This window comes from Grus americana, chromosome 20, assembly GCF_028858705.1.
Source record: "Grus americana isolate bGruAme1 chromosome 20, bGruAme1.mat, whole genome shotgun sequence".
Taxonomy (NCBI): domain Eukaryota; kingdom Metazoa; phylum Chordata; class Aves; order Gruiformes; family Gruidae; genus Grus; species Grus americana.
In genome coordinates, this window is record NC_072871.1 from 4412407 (window position 1) to 4426957 (window position 14551).

Sequence of the window (14551 nt, forward strand, 5' to 3'; positions counted from 1 at the left end):
CCATTCTTCCTCTCTACCTCCCTATCTCCTTCTCTCTCCTTTTTTTTTATTCTTCTTTTCCCGGAGCGCTTTGATGTGCTTTCTGAATATAGCTACATGAAGTAAATGGTAATACCAGACTGATAAATTAGCGATGTATTAGAGCCTTGTATTAGCTCAGGCTAGTAATTTAACCTGATGCCGGAGATGCTTGCATTTGTTATATTCATGCACCAGCAGATAGCAACTATCCCAGAAAGCTGACACTTGTGGGCAGTGCCCTTCCCATAAAGCATCCCTGTGGCAGACCACAGTCGCTTCCTATTTGTCTAACCTCAGGGCATGCCGGGTGAGATGGTTTAGGCAAAACCTTTTAAGAGGGAAAGAATGGGAAATGAAATATTTACTTTTTGTTTTTACTTGCTAGCAGTGTAAGGATATTGATGCGGTGTAGATGGAACATTAAAATCAGAATTATGCTGGGGAATAAAAAAAGCCAGGCATAAATTAGCAGTGTTTGCTTCCTCTGTGGTTTAAGAGAGTTAGCATTACGCCAGTGCTATATAACATGCCGGAGATGTGTTTGGGGAGCTGCTGGGCCATAAATCACAGGCAGCATTTAAACCGACAAGAAGAAAGGCCACATAGAGATGGATGGATGTCCAATGAGGGGACTGTCCGAGGGGCAATCATAAACAAGTCAGGAGACGAGGCAGCTGGAGCGGGAGGGGGAGATAGGATTTGAGGATTGAAGTCTGAGCACTGAGGGCAGAGCCGAACGCTCGCAGGCTAAGTCGGAGGAGAAGGTGACCTGGAAAGGCTTGGGTTTTGAGAAGTACGGGCCATGGGATGGCAATTCTGTTTTGCCACACTTCAAGATTTCTAAATTACTTTTTGCTGTCTCACAAAGGGAAAAACGTAAATGTTGTAGTTTTCATTTTTCACTAAAAAGGTCAAGTTTTCTATTCTACTTTCTCCTTCTGGTAAGAACTGACCAGAAGACCCAGGACCTTACATACTTTCTACAGGATATCTTCATCCTGAGGTGCCTATACAAAATCCTTTGTTGAAAATACTCTTTGCCAAAAACGATCAGTGATGGAGTTCCTTACCTTGTGTTAAAACAGAATGGCAGTCTGTGATCGTGAAGGGTGCCCTATTCACCCCAAAGAGGAGGGGTGCCTTTTCTTTACCTTAACCTGTCCGTGGGACCCTGCCTGGAGATGTTGCTGTGACTCTGAGGGCTCTGTTCAAGGAGCCCTCTTGACTTCACTGGGATTATTTCAGGAACAGTGTTGTGAAATCACTCTCAGCTTTCTATCCCCTGGAAATCACAGCTCAAATGTGCCTGCAGCCAAGGGAGAAAGTTCTTGTGTGACGGCAGCTCTTTTCAGTGTTTCCTTGCGCTGTATAAACTGCCACAGAAAGGTTAGTGATTTTTTTGGCATGGTCACCACGCACTTTCTCACACTTCCAATAACAAGAAAACAAGAAGGGCATTTGCTCTTTAGTGAAGTGCCTCAGTAATGCTCTTTAGAAGAGGACATGAAAAAAAGAGTGTGATTCAAGTCAGGCTTGGGATCAATATGCAGACCTGGGGTCAGGGCTGGAGTAACACTGGGGGATGGAGAAGGCAGGAAAAGCATCAAGGAGAAGGAATTGAAGGACAAGGATAGATGGTTCTTTAGAGGAAAAGTGAGGCTTATTGGCAGAGCCGCGTGGGCTGGATGGGTGGCGAGTGAAATGGGCTCAGGATGGGGACAGCCAAGGTGGCCCCAAGTCAGAACTGGAAGCGTTAGTACAATTTGGAAAAAAGCTTAGTGCTAGCAGCTGGCAGCCTGGGGTCTCTCAAACTCCAGCACAGCTCTTGGCTTTGAGGTTTTCCCTCCCGCAGGAAAGCAACTCCCCTGCTGAAAAGGCAGATGCACGGTAACCTGTTCCAAAACCAGGCGGCTGTCAGGACAAGGTAGCTACCTTAGCAAGGGATGTGTTAGAGCTCAAGAGGGCCCTGCCTCTCTGCACAGCGAAAGGCACAAACTGCTTGAGAGGGTGATTAATTCATCAGTAAAACATTAATTATCCTAATGACTCCTTTCATTAACCTCTGAAGTGAGAGGAACTGGCCCCTCTCCATCTCCAGAGAAATTTAGCCCCTTCCAGCTTCAGTGCTGGAGTTCCAGGTGCGGAAAACTAGGTACAGGAACCTGTTAAAAATGGGGCAATCTGGGGTGCAAATATCCCACAGGCAAGGTCATACACAGGGCTGGAACCTCACACGGGCCCCAGTGCAACATCATTAATGTCAGCAGGACGTCTGACTTGACTTACCCAAGCATCTATGACTTCAGGACCGACCGTCACGCTTGCTCTCCAGCACAGTTGTTCCCATAGAGCAATTGTGGTTGTGATTCCCCAGTTCTATACAACCAAGAAAATACCCTGCTTTTTTGGCCAGCAGAATATATTGTTCAGTCCCACTGGGACTGCAAATAATACTCTGTTTAAGAGTTGGTCTGAAGAAAGATAGGCTTAAGCACGTGTGTAAATATTTCTTTGACAAGGACCTTTACTATGAAGGCAGTTCACCTGTGTGAACTGATCCTGCAGTCCCCCCTGCGTTTGTAAAGGCCTGCATCTGTTAGATAAAAATAGCTCTGAAGCTTGGAAAGGGATGGAAACTGTTCTTCCTCAGAGAAGCTACAGTTCTGCTCCTGGTTCTGACACTGGCTGGCTTTCAGCTAGCCCCGCTTCCTCTCTGTGCCTGGGTTTTCTTCCATGCAAACTACTTTACAATCTATTAATTAGCAGTGCTGCATGAGAGCTGAAAAATAACATTATTTCTGGGATGCAGCACACCTCTGCCCTTGGGAGACATAATGACTGCTTCTGAAGTCATGTGCCGGTTAAATTGAACTTCATGGTCTGCTCAAGTCATGAACGAATGCAGCTTGCAGCTTCCAGGGACCTCAGTAATGCATTTTCAGGTGGAGTTAACACTTCACACCTCAGTTTCCTCTTAGCTCCTAGCACCTGTATGTAGGTACTTGAGCCTTTGCTAGGCTCTGCCAGGGCAGCAGAGGACTCACGGTTCCTTCCTCCTGCTTCAGCTTGGCCAAAGGGAATGCAGCAGAAGTCACCCTGCTGCGTTCCCCCCACATGCATGTTCCTTCTGGGCACTAATGTCAAAGCGGTATCTATCTCCTGCAAACCGTGTGTCCGCACCGCCTGTGATCTCCTGGGCTGGATTCTTTTTGCGTGTCGAGTGCCAGCATCCCCCGCCGTCCCAGCCTGCGTGCTGGATTGCTGTCGAGTTACTGGAGCTGGGACAGACCTCTCCGAAGTGCTGGGTCTGAACTGGATCCATCCTGGTCTCAAGATCCTTTCCAGAAGCCTTAGCAGAGCCATTCCAGAGTTCAATAATTTCATTTTTAAAAAGCTTTCAATTTCTTTTGACAGGGCTGGAGTGTTTAAAGATGGCAAAGTGAAGGAGATAAATAGATTATTGATCGGACAGGCTTGTAATTCCTTAGTGAATTGGATTTAGCTCCTTCACTGAGATCAGGTCTCTGCCATAAATCTCCCAAGGAATCGATACGATGGAGAGTGCCTGGCGAGGAGGACTTTTGTTTGTTACCATGGCCACAGGTACGGACTGGGAGCAAGTCTTCCACGGGAGGGAAGGGCAGGAGCTTGGAGCCACGCGTCTCTGCTGAGCCAGCCTTGGCAAATGGTTATCCTGATTGCATCAAAGTGTTAACTGCATCAGGGACTGCAGGCCAGGGCTTCAGAGGCATTGCACACATGGCCTGCATTTGTCACGCTGAGATAATGCCGCGTGCAATCATCGCCATAATGAGTTATCCTGGCATCAAAAGACAGTTCATCTGCAGAGGCTGAGACGGGAGTATGACCTCGCTTCCTGCTGACACCGCACCAGGATGGAAAACTCCCATCAGGTGCAGGTGCCGTCCGTGCCTTGTCACCTCCAGGCTCTGAATCCCAGCAGCGGCCGTGTGCTCGAGTCCTGTCGGGCTGCAAACTGGAGGCAGCTTCAGAGCCTTCCTGGCTGGGCTGGGCAAGGATTCGGACCATGATTAAAAAGACAGCAGGAGGTGCCAGCAGCAAAAAATGCCAAAAAAACCAAACTTCTGTTAACTCCCTGATCTAGCTCGCAGTGCCAGAGAATAAAACTAGCTGCAGCCTTTTCAGTTTCTCTCAAGGGTCTGTGTGTGCTGTGTCTCTGTGCACCTGGCACCAGCGCAAAGTCTGGCTGCCGAGAGCTTTCTGTCAGAAAGTGGTTTGTTATTTGGAACGGCAGTAGGTTAGAGCTCGGAGCCTGGTGTCCATAAAAGCCTTCGTGGTCTAATAACGTCTTGAGCTAATTGTAGTTCTGTGTCTGAAGATTTGTGGCTTTCTAGATTGAGGATGCATAAATGTCCAATGCATTGTATTTCTGTGATGGTGCATAGGTCGGTCTATCAATCCTCCTGCATTCTGTTGCTCCTCATCCTCACCAGTAAATTCAGAGCAGAGAGACAACCATGACTTCCCCAAAACCATTCATGAGCAAACCCGCAATCAAGTTTTTCAGCATTCATGTAAATGAACTTGAGCATGAACTTAGGAGAACGTATAAAACGCAGACCTTCTGGATGAAATTTTTTTCCAGGCAGATGTACCCTCTCCCCTGGTTCCCATCAACCCTGCTTTGCTCACACAGCTGAAGTCTTTGGGTTGTATGTGGCATTTCCCAGAAGTTCAGCCACTTTGCAGAACCCCTGGAGCCTCAGGCCTCAACTAAGTGGGCTGGAGGTCTTCCAAAGCTGGGCTTAGTTGGGAGATTTCCAGTACTTCCTGTTTCCAACTGAGCTGGCAAGAGACAAAATAGCTTTTTTCACTCTATTTCATTCTCCTTCTGGTGCTGGCTATACCCCAAAAGGCAGAGAGACAATGAAAGGGATAGGAGGAGGAAATCCACTGAATGTTTTCACTGTTGAGTTAAGAACCTGTGGGTCCTCAAGTTTGAATCCAGTATGGGGAGTGCATGTAAAGGACGGTATCTACCCACCTTGTTCACGTGTGGAAATGAAAAGGCATTTTATTTAGAGCCAGTGAGAAAAACTTTTTGGTTTCCCATTTTCCGTGGAAAACCAACATAGAAACTGCTGTTTGGGTGTTTGGTTTTTTTTTAATTTCAAGAAAAAAAATAATCCTGCATGTCTCATCAAGAGCACTTGGGGCAGGGGGGGGAGTTCTGATGAAAAAATGCCTTGCAGCTTGGGTTGAACATTGTATTGATTTTTATTTTAGAACTGCTGCAATCCAGGAAGAGATTTCTAGGAGAACAGATCCGTTTGCAAACTTTTTATCTAGTCAGAAAATCCACAACCGATGATTCACATTTTCTATCAAGAAAGCCTTTAGAAAACATAAGCTACTCAACCAAAACTCATCTTGTCTGACCATTCCCAGAAGTGAGTGATGCAGAAGAATCTGAGCTACCTATAGCTGCAAATCCAAACCCAGTCCAATTTTCTCATTGTGTACAAATCACAAAGCTGTTGTGTGCTGTAATCCAAGCAGTCGTTGCTTCCAGCTCTTTTAGCTCACCCAGCGGAAAGTCATGTTTGCATCTACCACGTTCAAGCCTTGCTGAGGGGGTATAGTCAGGATCAGTCAGATTACAAACTCTTTCTGCTTTCTGATGGATCAGATGAGATGGGCTCCAGAACGGAACGGTTCCCTCTTGGAGTTAGGCAGGGGTTAGACAGTTCTCGCTGGCTTCAGGAAGCCTTTTCCTAGCCCAGATTCCTGTATCAGCAGCAACGAGGCGCAGTGGGAACAGTGTCGAAGCTGGCTGAGGAGTCTGGTGCCTATGAGAAGCCAACAGGGAAAGTCTGAAAGGGGCCATCTGGGATCTTCTGCTTGCTCTGGACAAAGGAGGCTCTAAGGGAGGTGGAGACTGAGATGCTCTGAAGCAGGGATTTAGGTAATCACATGGGTTGTGTACACCAGCACAAAATGGGCATTGACTAACATCAAGGGAAACCATTCTGCCCTTCCAGGTTTAACGGCCTTTTCTAAAGTGATGACCGAAGGGGCTGGAAGATACCCGCCCAGGCAACTGTGACCACCACAGGCTCTGTAAGAGCTCCACAACACCGAATGTCAGCATGACATCAGCTCTGGGACCTGGCTCTCAGGTGTGTCTGTGGTGGGTATCACGCATGGGTGAGAAGAGGTGGGAACGCGCCATGCACTGGATGGGGGTCTGTGGAAATCGCTCCTCACTTGGTGGGGGCAGCGCAAAGCAACGCAAGACCCTCTGCACTCTCCTGCGTGCTTTGTGTGCAGAGCTGGGCTCCAGTGAGAGGGAGAGCTGCCAGGTTGGCTCCCTTTCCCCAGATGGTATAAACCATTCCCAGCGCTCCATCCAAACCCGTGCACGGTCCGATCCCCGCTATTCGACCCTGCTGCCGTTCCTCAACATGGGATCCAAAGCAAACACTTCTCCCCGCTAACGAGACGGGCTTCCCAGCACCTGACGATGCCTGGCTCTCCCTAGCTCGGCACCACCGTCCCTCACCTCGTTTACATATCTTCATTTGTCAAGCCTCATCTGAACACTTCGTAGGCTGCCTTCTCCGTTGCCCTCCAGAGCTATGAAAAGGTCACCCGTCTAACAGGGAGAGGTGCTGGAAATAAACTCGTGTGTTTTTCCTCTATTCAAACATCAGATGTGACATGGGAAGATGAACCAGCTGCCAGGAGCCCGCTTGGCATGTACGATGCTGTGCAGCGGTTTGTCCGGGCCCTGCTTGTCTGCCACAGATCATTAGTCGTTCCTCTTTCAAGGCTGTACCTCTCCGTGCTATCTCAATGCCGCGGATGTGTTATTTCTCCTTGGAAATGATAATTTATGGTAGTCTATGATTCATACTAAAAATCCCAAGGAATTGTGCAGATGCCCAGCTCCTAGATTACCTGGGAGGTCTAACACGTCTTTTACCACGGGCAATGGAAGGAACAGAGGGCTCAGGAGATCTGGTCCTCCCCGTGGAAACTCAGGATGCCGAGTTGTGATGCTGTCTGGAGAGAAACCTCCGCGACAGAGTAGCAGCTCCCTGCCTGCAACAAGGGCAGCAAACCCAGCCCGAACTGTTATCTTCATGTGTGCTGTCATAGCTCCAGGGACTACGACCTTGCTTTGAAAGGTATTTAACGTCTACAAGGAAGATACAGTCAAACCAATTCTCTTCTACCAAAGTGAAACACAGCAGAAAAAGAAGTGAGGAGAAAGAGTGAGAGGAGACCGGGCAGTATTTCAGTTGCGCTGAGGAGCACTCGTTCCTGTTTGGAGGTAGATGTCTGCCGGCGGCCAGGCGCTCGGTTCCGGATGCTGAATCCGAACCATTCCTGAGGATGGCACAGCTGGAAATGGATCAGGAAAGGTGGTTCAGAAGGGACGCAGGCAGGGTAGCGGTGGTTCTGGCATCCCCTCCCCTCCTTCACGAGGACATCCCATTCACTGTTTTCATAGTTCATATCTAACGCTGGGACAAAGCCTTTTTCCTCTGTAGCAGCTATCATGACATGCCTTCCAATGCAGCCCATCCAGGTGGCTTAGAGTAGAAACAGGACAAGGGAAAACTGTGAGTGAAGACAGGCCTGAGACGTAGCGAGCAGCTGTGCAAAGACAGCTGAAGCTTCCTTACGACGTTCTCCCTAAGATTCATCCATTCCTCCCCTGGCAATGGAGTCTGGGGCTGGATTCCTCTTCTGCATCCAGAACACGTTTGCAGATGGGACGTCTTCCTCCACCTAAACCCCTCGCTCCCAGGTGCCCCGTTCAGCCTCTTGCTCGTAGCATCTGCTGCTCGTTGGATCCCCAAGCCAAAGGAGGAGGCTGAGGGTGAACGCATGAGCTGGACCAAGGATACTTTGCTGTGTCCTTCCCTGACCCATGTAAATCCATCCTTGTGTCCTCTCATCCCCCCTCTATTTACACTACAAGCGCTTTGACTTTTTGCTTTTTCTTTTCACAATGAGCGATACCAGTGAAATCTCATCCACACCTGCGGTTCTCAGATGTTACCGCAATAACAGCGATTACAATACAGCCGTGTGCTTTAAACATTGTGTCCTGAGGCAGGTGGCATCTACTAATAAGAGATGGATTTGATCCTTTGTTACTGGCTCACCCAGAAGTCCTACATAATAGGGGCATTGCTAAAGAGGGATTCAGGATCCTGTGCAATCATACTTAACCCTTTCGTGCTGCTGCTGGTGACATTTATGGCTGCTCAGAAATTAATATTTCAGATGGCCATAAGGCAGACTTATCTGTTTTCATCCCCAAATTGAGAAGAAATATTTTAACTTCCACAAAATATGAAACTCTGCAAAATGTCCATGTCCACTTGACAAAATCAAGAACTCAATCCTTTCATTAAAGGTAGAACAACAGCATTTTGAACATTCAAATGTTTGAAACATTCCCTTGAAAAACTATTTAAAAATATTCCATTTTTAAATTTAAAATGGAGATGCAGTATTTTCCAGAAGAGGGGCAATATTTGAAACCATGTATTTTGCAATGGGCAGAGAATCTGATTAGAACTGGACAGCACAACAGGGAAACTGAGGCACAGCAGAAGCCACATGAGTTGCTCAAAGACATAGAAGAGTCACTTCAGAGCCACGGTTAAAATTCATGAGGACATAACTTCTAGAGCTGCTCTCTGTTGACTGGAACACACCAAGCAGAAGCTGTCGTATCTGATGCCCTATGCAAGACCTTCAGCACTGCGTGACTTGCTTTCCAGGGTATGAGAATAATCTCGGGTTTTTAACAGCTCCGCAGTGACCTGAGTCCCACAGGCTTTTCTGTAGCTATTTAATTGCTTGGTTATCCCAGGCTGAGCAGCCTGTGCAAAGTACCCTGAGATGATACCCTCCAGCATTGACTGGAGGGGGAGCTGTTTGCCTGTAAATGAGAACAGGACCCACCTTTTTTTCAGGCACTGATGAATCATTTCACCTTTTTTCCTGACTCGTTATATACAGTCCTGCCATTTAAACAGGTTAGGTGTAGAAGTCTGCCCTGTCCGTGTGGTGTCTATGGTCGCCTTGCTGGTCACAGGGATTGGAAGAGCCGGACACATCACGGTTTTAAAGATGGAAAGGAATCTGGTAGATACATGAGTCCTAGACCATTTTCCCAGGAAATAGTTTGGATTAAGAAGTGAGGGGAGAACTGGGGCTGCCTGGAGACCCAGAGATGTCCACACAAGCTCCTGAAGCAGTCATGCAGACAATATGCAGGTCGAGGTAGATGCACTGTTGGGACATCAGACTTTGCAGACCCACTTGCCATCTCTAATGGAGACCCTGGGCTTGGCTGAAAGGTGCAAGTTCTCATCCTTCCCTCCAAACTCAGTGTGGAGCTTGATGGCCCATCCAGCTGCCATCCCCAGCTGAGGTTTTGGGATTCCCACCCAAGGCCATTTCATCTGCCTTTAAATAGAACAGGGCTTTGAAGGAAACTGGAACTGGAACAAAGCTCCTTCCCCATTGTGGGGTCAGCGGGGTCGATGAAGAAGCAGCTGAGGGTGAAATCAATTAATTCATTCATTACAGAGCTACTGCAGTCACAAAGATATTTCAGTTGTGCTTGCTGGGAGGTCCTCGTGAGAGATACATCTCATTTTCAGCAAGGTCCCCAAGGGGAGGCCATAGTCACACAATTTCATTCCTGCTGACTGAAGGGTAATACAGACATTCCAGGGAAAATGTACCCTCTTGTCACCTGAAATTTCACTCCAGAATAGGCAACGGTTTGAGTGAAATCAGACCCCGCTTCAACCAAGGGAGATGTGTGACAGAAAAACCCAAACACCTGGGGAGAGAAGGGATGGCAAATGCTATTTCAAGGGTTTGCAGAATGAGAAAGTGAGGCTGGAAGTACATGTCCCATGGGCAGAAAAGTTTGCCACTAGGCTCCTGTTGCTGGGAAGGATCTCCGAGATGGCTCGGTACTTGCAGGGAAGCCTTTTCAAGCGCCTTGGTCGTGATTCCACCAGAAACCACGTGCTCTGGTCTGTAGCCTTCTGCCCCAAATTCATCATGCTGGCCTGACGGGCGTATCATGCAGCTGTATTTGCGTCCATGCCCATCATATGGCCTCCTTGTGCAGCACGCACCCCTTTACTGTCTGATCTCGTGGGGGAAGTTTAATGAATTTGTATTTAAATTCAGGTAATTTTAAAAAGCCTGCCGAAGTCTGGTCACTGAACAGCTCTTATTAGAAGGTATGGTACTTTTTTTCATGCACCTTTGTACCCCAAACCAGAGAGCAGGATGTCGGTTGCTTAATCTCAGTGTTGATTTCAAAGCCTTTGCTCCTTCCAGAGAGATTTTTCAAGAGTCCTACAATCAGTATCTCAAAATCTTCTGAAGATATAGCCATTTATTGCAGGATTTGGCTGGGTAATGTTTCAGGGGAAAAAAAATGTCATCCTGTCTAAATATACCATGTTAGCAAGAGAGAAAATGTACCTATCGACAGATGAATAGACAAAAAGAGCCTGCAATTCTTGAGAAAAAAAGCAGGACTTTTCAATCATTTCTATCTACCTGACAGCAAAGTTCACCTGCGAAGCAAGGACAGAGTCTAAACAGCTACAGCATAATCCGAAAAACACTGAAGTGAACAGGGCTATGGAGTAAAAGCACTGAAGTGCTGATGAATCTAGTCCATTCCTTTTATATAGAGAGGATGCGGATTGTACAAACAGTCCCTTCCTGGGCTGGGCTGAAATCTGAAGAGGAGCAATACATCACAGGAGGAAAAGACGGAAATTCAAGGAAGGTTCAGTGACAGCAAAGGAGCAAAGTAATAACTACTTTTCCTTTTTTTGTCTTTTCAAACAGGGATCATTCATAAAACGGAATAAGCTTTCTCAGTTTTGAGGAAAGAAGGATGTATGGAAACGTTGTTTTTACAGTTCCGTGTAAAAAATGTCCTTACGCCTGATGCCAACAACATGTGAAACTTCATTAGCAGCTTAGTTAAGTAGGAGTAGGCAGGACTACCTAAATCCAAGTCTACCGAGGGTGAATTAATTCAGGTTTGTAGATGCGGGTGGCTGACTTTCCATTAAGTGCCTCATGTCCCCGTTTCATACGGTGCATGTGCTGGGGGGTGTAGGATGAGCCGTGCCTGGAAAATTACTTGGGCTTCTGAATGGTGAGAAGAAGAGAGAGGACAAAGACTTAACAGAGTCTGTCAGAAATTGAAAGTTTCATGTTTCCATGTCCCACATTCAATGCCTTTTTTTTTTTCTTTTTTTTCAAAGCTCTGATACATATATAGAGAGATTTTCTTTCTTCCATCCCCATTTTCAGTCCCCAGCCAGGAACCAAAAGTGCTAGAAATACTTCTAAGGGATGTCTGCGTAGCCAATTGGCCAGTTTCACAGACTTTCATGGCTTCTAGTAGAACTTGCACGTCCCTCTCTGTCTGCCATGCTCCAAACAAGACACACCAAATGACAAAATGCCAAGGTAAGTGGCCAAAACAAACTCTTTGTTATACAGGAGACTGAAGGGGATTATATTTTACTATTTTAGCATTATTTTTTTTTTCTTCATTTTCAAGGTCTTTTATTCTTAATATAACTACTTTTTAGAGATGGAAGAAAAAATATCAAAAGTATGACATACAGCTAACTTTAGGGCTGAATCGAATAACTCTTTAATGACATATATCTTTACATAGAAATCCCAGTTGGTCACTTGCTCAGTCTGCTAAATTTACAATATTCAGCACGACAAATACAGAGGGGAAAAAAAAGCCTCCCCAACCCCAAACCCCCGTCATCTGAAGCTCGCTCTGGCCTCATTGCCTCAGCTCTCCAGACACCGGTGTGTGTCCCCCGGGCAAAGCAGAGCCCCTCTCTGCCCCCCCTGCTCAAGAAAACAGTCCTGAGCTTGGTCTGCTGTGCCAACCCACGTCACGCCACGAGCTGACTGCTGTGACATTTCCGATAATGCAATATTTGCCCAGAAAGGTTTTGCCCCGTTAAAAGCAAGTCGGACCTGCAGACGGCCCTGTTAGCATGAGTATACTGAGCAGCTGGGAAATAATCGCGCTGGTCAGAGGAAACTGAGCCAGGGATGGAGGCAGGGCACAATTTATCTGGCACTGGTGTCTGTGGTCTGTCCTGCTTTAAGCTGCCTGTGCAGACCTCCCCAGGGGTGGCTGGAAAAAGGAAGAATGCAAAACCTTCTCCCTAGCTCAGCAGCCAGCATGACGGAGTTGAGACCCCTCGGTCATTTGGTTGACTGTGACACTAACCTTTCTCTGTGACCTTGGGTACAACCATCTTTCCAAGCTTTAGTTCCTCCAGCTATAAAATGGAGACACCAGCACTACCATTTATTTTCTTGCAGTTCTTTCATAATGAAGAAAAGTAAATTTTTGCCTCTTAAGCTTCTCCATCCCGCTTTGCCGAGCAGCACACGCATCCCAGCCACCTTGAAGTGTTGCAGATTTGTGCCAGGTTGTTACGAGGGCTCAGAAAGAAATTTGGGGGCTCTGACAGTCGATCTTTCCCCTGAGCCTGGCTCATTACCTAACTTCCCTGGTTTGACTTCTAATCCTCCAGAAATATACAGAAGAAAACCAAAAGAGCCAATTAACGAGTGAACCTGAGAGACACAGAGGGGCTGATTCTCCACCACCCCGTGCCAAGCCCTCCGTGTGCTCCCTGCGTCCTGCTGCCGGGGTCTGCCTGCACGGGAAGACAAGCGGGAAGTGCCTCTGAAAGCCTCCATCTCTACATTTATTTAAGCAAAGCTTCGGATGGCTGACGGGGATCAGTGTAAAATGAATGATTCCACGTGGCAGCGCAGTCATATCCCCCTCCTTCCTTGGCTTTTTTTCATTTCTACAAGAAAAATGAAATCCCCAAAGTCTGTCTGCCTGCCTGCTGCTTTCAGGGGGGTGGGTGGTTGCTCTGCTCAGTTGAACTCCGATGTTCTAAAACTCCAGAAAAAAATTAAGTTAACCTGGAAAGGCCTTTCTGATTCCAACGTGTTGATACGTTTTCTTAAGGGAGGGAGTTACAAAAGGACTTAATTCCTCTGTTCCTGCTGCAAGATTTAAACCCTCTTTCCTGGTGGGATTCTGCTATGTCCTAAAATCCATACTGATGTTCATAACAAATTCGCCAACTAATGTGCTGCATTATCACTGCCTTGCTTGGCTGTGCAGGAGTATAAACTACAGGTATATGAAATCTTCCTCCTCATTTTCTTTATTCCCACTTTTAGCTGTCCTGATCCTTTACTTGCTTCTCTCTTCCCTCCTTTCTGCTTTGTATTTTTTTTGTAGATTTGATTGCAAAGATGGGAGAGCAGCGGGTGCTTGTGCCTGTCCCACGGGGCCAGCAAACATCACAGGTAGGACGGGTCCCTTGGGCACCCCAGGGGCGATGTGGCTGCTCCCTCCGGCAGCGTGTCCCGGGGGGCGGGTGGTGCTGCGGCACACGCAGCAGCCTCCAAAAAACAGCCCACGAGAGCCGGGCACGGGGCCGCACGGTTGGCACCAGCTCCGGCGAGGAGTGTCTGCAGAGGCAGCTCCGTACCCTCACGACTGTCAGCGCTGTATTTTATGGGAACGAATTGTCGAAGCCAAACCCTACAGCTAATGGCTAAATTGGGGAGCGTGAAACCTGTCAGCACTGAGATAGAGATGGAGGGAAACGAATGGGTCACTGGAATAAATTCAGGCAAGCTTAAGGAGGGGGGGGAAAGAAGCAGAATTTTTCTAAGCATTTAAGAGTTTATCTTACCCATTTAGGACTACCCTGGGCAAGGCAGGACAGTGGCAAGGCAACAGCTTGTTATGGCTTATGCTTGCAGCTTCTCCCATTGAAATACTCTGCTTTTAACTGCTTGTAATTATCGGGGCTCTGGTTTGTCATGCTGAACATCTGTTGCAAGTTAGATTTTGCAAAAGCAGTTTTAGATAAAGTGAAGCAGCCACCGCCACCTTGGTGATCATTTTCATGTTCTATCCATTAAAAAAAAAAAAAAAATCTGTGATAAAAATAGCATGAGGTGATGTCATTAAAAATTATCATAATGCATCTGGAAAGAAAAACCATTGGGGATACCTAGGTGATCTTAAATCTGACACTTTTATTTTTTTTTTAATCCCTGATTTAGTAATTTTAACCTGCTTCTAACAGTAATGAGGACGTGATTTGTATTTGCAGAGGTCTGGCTCTGATCTGAAGAGCGTGTAAGTGCAGGAGAGGAGATGGGGGAAAGGTGCGTGGTTATATGTGACCACTTCTTGTCCCCTTTCCTGTACAGGTTTCTGCACAGATTCATGCCATGTCAGGGGTGCAGTCTGCCCTCCTCAAGATGGAAAGTAGAAGCAACCACCAAAAGATTCAGCCTCTCTGCCATCCACCTTAATACTACCCAAATTGAATGGAAGGACTAGCAGAAATGAGGACAGGATGTCCAGGCAATTTATATCCATCCTCACACCGATAGCATC

General features: G+C 47.1%; 1 long non-coding RNA gene across 5 annotated transcripts in view; it reads left to right on the forward strand.

The window, feature by feature from the left end:
• Positions 1 to 14551, forward strand: part of LOC129215564 (uncharacterized) — a 100502-nt gene that overhangs the window by 57843 nt on the left and 28108 nt on the right. Inside the window, exons 1-5 of one of the 5 annotated variants that reach the window (XR_008580029.1) lie at positions 5315 to 10873; positions 11337 to 11544; positions 12648 to 13270; positions 13376 to 13443; positions 14362 to 14532. This is a non-coding gene — a long non-coding RNA (uncharacterized LOC129215564). Of the gene's footprint in view, positions 1 to 5314; positions 10874 to 10911; positions 11545 to 12647; positions 13271 to 13375; positions 13444 to 14361; positions 14533 to 14551 lie in introns of those variants that run through there. The other 4 variants (XR_008580027.1, XR_008580025.1, XR_008580026.1 and 1 more) reach the window with 4 other exon arrangements.